Source organism: Medicago sativa, chromosome 6, assembly GCF_051527215.1.
Source record: "Medicago sativa cultivar Bolivia chromosome 6, Bolivia_mono, whole genome shotgun sequence".
Classification (NCBI taxonomy): domain Eukaryota; kingdom Viridiplantae; phylum Streptophyta; class Magnoliopsida; order Fabales; family Fabaceae; genus Medicago; species Medicago sativa.
In genome coordinates, this window is record NC_140754.1 from 59,324,952 (window position 1) to 59,331,231 (window position 6,280).

Consider the following 6,280-nt stretch of genomic DNA (forward strand, 5'->3'; position numbering starts at 1 on the left):
TTGCCTCCTAGGTTCCGACAAGATCTTACATGTGAATTCCATCAGGGCGCTCAAGGCCATGATGTTGAAGGTTGCTATGCTTTGAAATATGTTGTGAAGGATCTGATAGACAGGGGAAGGTTGACCTTTGAGAATAGTGTTCCTCATGTTCTGGACAATCCACTTCCTAATCATGCCGCAGTTAACATGATCGAGGCTTTTGAAAGGGTTCCTATTCCTAGAGAGGATCCCATGTTGGATGTTCGCAATGTTGCTACTCCATTGGTGCCGCTACATGTCAAACTGTGTCAAGCTTCTTTGTTTAATCACGATCATGCTTCCTGTTCAGAATGTCTTCAAAATCCCATGGGTTGTGGTGTGGTGCAAGATGATATCCAGAGCCTGATGGATGACAAGCACTTGATTGCCAGTGATGTATGCGTGATTGTGCCAGTGTTTCATGATTCCCCCACTGAAAGTGTATCTAAGACAAGGAATGTTGAGCCCTTAGTGATCAGGTTACCTGGTCTAGTATCTTACGCCTCTACAAAAGCAATCCCTTACAAGTACAATGCAACCATGATCGAGAATAGAGTGGAAGTGCCTCTGGTATCCCCAGCTACGGTTGATAATGTTGCGGGAGAAATTACAGCTCTGAGAAGCGGAAAAGTCCGTCCACCCTTGTTCCAAAAGAAGGTGGTTACGCCTGTTGCCACAGTAACTCCACCAGTTACTCCTCCTATTGACAAGAGCCCCGGCCCGACAGGCTAATCTATTGACGAGTCTAATCTGGATGAAATTTTGAGGCTCATTAAAAAGAGTGACTATAAGATTGTTGACCAACTGCTGCAAACTCCGTCAAAAATATCCATCTTGTCTTTGCTTATGAGCTCAGAGGCTCACAGGAAGGTGTTGATGAAGATACTGGAGCAAGCTTATGTTGATCATGAAGTCTCTGTGGATCAGTTTGATGGGATAGTGGGTAACATTACTGCCTGCAACAACTTGGGATTTGGTGATGATGAACTCCCCGAAGCAGCGAAATACCACAACTTGGCTCTGCATATCTCAGTACACTGCAAGTCTGACATGATATCCAATGTGCTGGTGGACACTGGATCATCTTTAAATGTAATGCCTGAGTCTACACTGAGACAATTGAGCCATCATGGAATCTCTCTGAGGGGAAGCAGCTACTTGGTTAAAGCTTTTGACGGATCTCGCAAAGATGTTCTTGGGGAAGTAGACTTGCCAATTACCATTGGTCCGGAGACATTTCAGATTACTTTCCAAGTCATGGACATCAATGCTTCTTACAGCTGTCTCCTCGGAAGACCGTGGATTCATGACGCTGGGGCAGTCACTTCTACTTTGCATCAAAAGCTCAAGTTCATGAGGAACGGTAAGATTGTCACTGTACATGGTGAAGAAGCATATCTGGTTAGCCAAATGTCATCTTTCTCTTGTGTTGAAGCAGGGTCAGCGGAAGGGACGTCATTTCAAGGCTTGACTGTTGAAGGGGCAGAACCCCGAAGAGCTGGTACTGCTATGGCTTCACTAAAAGACGCCCAGAAGGCTGTTCAAGAAGGGCAGGCTGCAGGCTGGGGCAGAGTAATTCAGATTTTGGAAAACAAGCGTAAAGAGGGCCTTGGATTCTCCCCAACCTCTGGTATTTCAACAGGAACTTTCTACAGTGCTGGGTTTATCAATGCTATTGCTGAAGATGCTGCTGAAAGAAGCCATATGCCTACATTTGTTGCACCAGGAGGCACTGTGAGAAATTGGGAGGCCATTGATGTTCCTTTAGTCATGCATGTTTCCATGTAATGCGTCTTGTTGCTCATGTTTTTCTTTTTTTTCAAAATAACAATCCTTTCGCTCTGCCCAAGGCGAAAGTGATATCATTGTAAGGGCATGTTTGTTTCGGCATTGCCGTTATCAATAAAAGTTGTCGTTTTTCTCACGACTCTTTGTTTTTTACTTTTTAGTGCCTCTTTCTTGGAAATAATGGTAATGCCAGAAAAAAACCAAAACGTCGGTATTTTCTTATTAATTTCAAAAATCTGCATGAAAAACTTTTTCTAAAAATCATCCCAATCATATTATGCAGATTGAACCACAATAAACCCGTTGAACACAGTGACCCTATGGTTCCTCCAAATTTTGAATTCCCTGTATATGAAGCTGAAGATGATGATGATGATGACGAAGAGATACCGTACGAGATCACTCGACTGCTTGAGCAAGAAAGAAGAGCCATTCAGCCTCGCCAGGAAGAGATTGAGCTTATCAACCTGGGTACTGAGGAGAACAAGCGAGAGATCAAGATTGGTGCAGCACTTGAGCCAGAAGTGAAAAAGAAGATTACTCAGCTTCTCCATGATTATCCAGATGTCTTTGCATGGTCCTATGAAGATATGCCGGGGCTAGATCCCAAGATTGTGGAACATCGGATACCGACAAGACCTGAATGTCCTCCTGTCAAGCAGAAATTGAGAAGGTCTCGTCCAGACATGGCTCTTAAGATCAAGGCTGAGGTACAAAAGCAAATTGATGCAGGTTTCCTCATGACGGCTGAATATCCTGAGTGGATTGCCAACATCGTACCAGTACCAAAGAAAGATGGGAAAGTTCGAATGTGCGTTGATTATAGAGATTTGAATAAAGCCAGTCCGAAAAATAACTTCCCATTGCCTCATATTGATGTTCTTGTTGACAGTACTGCTCAGTCCAAGGTGTTCTCCTTCATGGATGGCTTCTCTGGCTATAACCAAATACGAATGTCTCCTGAAGATAGAGAAAAGACGTCCTTCATCACTCTGTGGGGAACGTTCTGTTATAAAGTGATGCCGTTTGGCTTAATAAATGCTGGTGCTACCTATCAAAGGGGTATGACCACTCTGTTTCATGATATGATTCACAAAGAGATTGAAGTATATGTTAATGATATGATTGTGAAATCAAGTGATGAGGAACAGCATGTTGTGTATTTCAAAAAGATGTTTGAAAGATTAAGAAAGTACAAGCTGCGGTTGAATCCTAACAAGTGTACATTCGGTGTAAGATCTGGAAAGTTGCTAGGCTTTATTGTCAGTCAAAGAGGCATTGAAGTTGATCCTGACAAAGTCCGAGCCATCAGAGAGATGCCAGCCCCTCAAACTGAAAAGCAAGTCAGAGGTTTCCTCGGACGTCTGAATTATATTTCAAGATTCATATCTCACATGACTACTATCTGTGGACCAATTTTCAAATTACTCAGAAAGAATCAGCCTGTTGTATGAAATGATGAATGCCAGGAAGCTTTTGATAGCATTAAAGAATACCTGCTAGAACCACCTATCCTCGTCCCGTCAGTGGAAGGAAGGCCTTTGATTATGTATCTCTCAGTGTTAGATGATTCAGTTGGTTGTGTTCTCGGTCAACAAGACGAGACCGGAAAGAAAGAGCATGCTATCTACTATCTGAGCAAGAAGTTCACCGACTGTGAGACTCGGTATACGATGCTTGAAAAGACTTGTTGTGCCTTAGCCTGGGCTGCCAAACGCCTGCGTCATTATATGGTGAATCATACAACTTGGTTGATATCCCGAATGGATCCAATCAAGTACATCTTTAAAAACCTGCTGTTACTGGAAAGATTGCACGTTGGCAAATGTTGTTGTCTGAATATGATATTGTGTACAAAGCTCAGAAAGCAATCAAAGGAAGTGTCCTTGCTGAGCATCTTGCTTGTCAGCCTCTTGATGATTACCAGCCAATTAAATTTGATTTCCCTGATGAAGAGATTATGTATCTGAAAGCAAAAGACTGTGAAGAACCACTGATCAATGAAGGGCCGGACCCCAATAGCAAGTGGGGATTAGTGTTTGATGGTGCTGTCAATGCTTATGGTAAAGGGATTGGAGCCATCATTGTAACTCCGCAGGGGCACCACATTCCTTTCACCGCTCGAATAACTTTTGAATGCACAAACAATATAGCTGAATATGAAGCATGCATCTTGGGCATTGAAGAAGCCCTGGATCTGAGAATTAAGCACCTTGACATCTATGGAGATTCTGCACTCGTTATTAATCAGATAAAGGGTGAATGGGAGACTCATCATGAGAAGCTGATCCCATACCGTGACTATGCAAGACGTCTGTTGACATACTTTACCAAGGTCGAGCTGCACCACATCCCTCGGGATGAAAATCAGATGGCTGATGCTCTTGCTACTCTGTCTTCCATGTTTCGTGTCAATCACTGGAATGATGTGCCCGTAATCAAAGTGCAGCGTCTCGATAGACCCGCTCATGTGTTTACTGTTGAAAATGTGCCAGATCAGGCTGATGAAGATGTGAATGATAAAAAGCCTTGGTATTACAACATCAAACAATTCTTGCGGAATCATGAATATCCAACTGGTGCTTCCAACAGAGATAAAAAGACATTGAGACGATGGGCTAGTAAATTCCTTCTGGACGGAGAAATCCTATACAAGAGGAACTATGATATGGTCTTGTTGAGATGTGTTGACAAACAAGAAGCTGATAAATTGATGCATGATGTACATGACGGTGCTTTTGGGACTCATGCTTCGGGTCACACCATGTCAAGAAAACTGTTAAGAGCCGGCTATTACTGGATAACTTTGGAACGTGACTGCCACAAACATGCTAAGAGATGCCACAAGTGTCAAATCTATGCTGATAAGATCCATATGCCTCCACATGCCCTCAATGTTATCTCTTCCCCATGGCCTTTCTCTATGTGGGGCATTGACATGATCGGAAGAATTGAACCGAAGGCTTCCAATGGACATCGTTTCATTCTAGTGGCAATTGATTATTTCACCAAGTGGGTTGAAGCTGCCTCCTATGCCAATGTGACCAAGCAAGTGGTTGTCAAGTTTATCAAGAATAACATCATCTGTCGATATGGTGTTCCCAACAAAATCATCACTGACAACGATTCCAATCTGAACAATAGCATTATGCAAGCTTTATGTGAAGAATTCAAGATCGAACATCACAACTCTTCTCCTTATAGACCTCGGATGAATGGTGCAGTTGAGGCCGCTAACAAGAACATCAAGAGGATTGTTCAGAAGATGGTCACTACTTACAAAGACTGGCATGAAATGCTGCCGTTTGCCTTGCATGGTTACCGTACCACAGTACGCAGTTCAACCGGGGCAACTCCTTTCTCTTTGGTATATGGTATGGAAGCAGTTCTCCCTCTGGAAGTGGAGATTCCATCTCTTCGAGTGATCATGGAAGCAAAATTAACTGAGGCTGAATGGTGTCAAAGTCGGTATGATCAATTGAATCTGATTGAAGAGAAACGTATGGATGCCATGACTCATGGACAGTTGTATCAAGTGCGGATGAAGAATGCTTTTGACAAGAAAGTCCAACCTCAAGAATTCAAGGAAGGCGAACTTGTATTGAAAAGAAGGATAAACCAGCAACCCGACCCAAGGGGCAAGTGGACACCTAACTATGAAGGTCCTTATGTTGTCAAGAAGGCTTTCTCTGGTGGTGTTTTGATTCTTACACACATGGATGGTGTTGAGCTTCCAAATCCTGTTAATGCCGATATAGTCAAGAAATACTTTGTCTAAAAAGAAAAGAACAGCGTGGTAGGTCGAAAACCCGAAAGGGCGGCCTAGGCAAAAATGCGCTTCCCGGTGGATCGAAAACCCGAAAGGGCGATCCAGGCAAAAGTTAGGGACAAAAAAATGAATATGAAAAAGCTCGCTGAGATTGTACGCAACTCAGGCAAGAATGAGCGCCTCGATGAGCCGAAAACCCGAAAGGGCGGTTCATGCAAAAATGAGGTTGATAAAAGACAAGTAACTATATCTGGCAAATCACCATCACCCCTTGGGGCATCTACAACTGTCAATGATCGTCTTCATCAGAGGCTTCTGTACTTGTGAATTCAAAATTTCTATGAAATGTAGTGGTCATCGTGTTCAATGTATCACCAACCAATAAATTTACCATTTTCCAAGATTTGTAAATCCGTGAAGTCATGCCTTTGGCTGACTCTCACTCTTATGCATCAATTTGAGCTTGTGCTATTGTTTGAAATTCTATTTTTCTTTCTACTTTCAATGCTATATATACAAAATATTTTCTTTCCATTTGATGATGTCAATGTCTGAAACAAACATCTTTGAAAATTGAAAAATCTTTTTTCTGTCTATTTTGAAAGCAAACCTGAGCAATAAGGTACATTTCAATGAAACATGCATGAATGAATGAGTGTCAATGTCTATTTCAATACATGTTACAAGCAGGTTACTCCCCAGGAT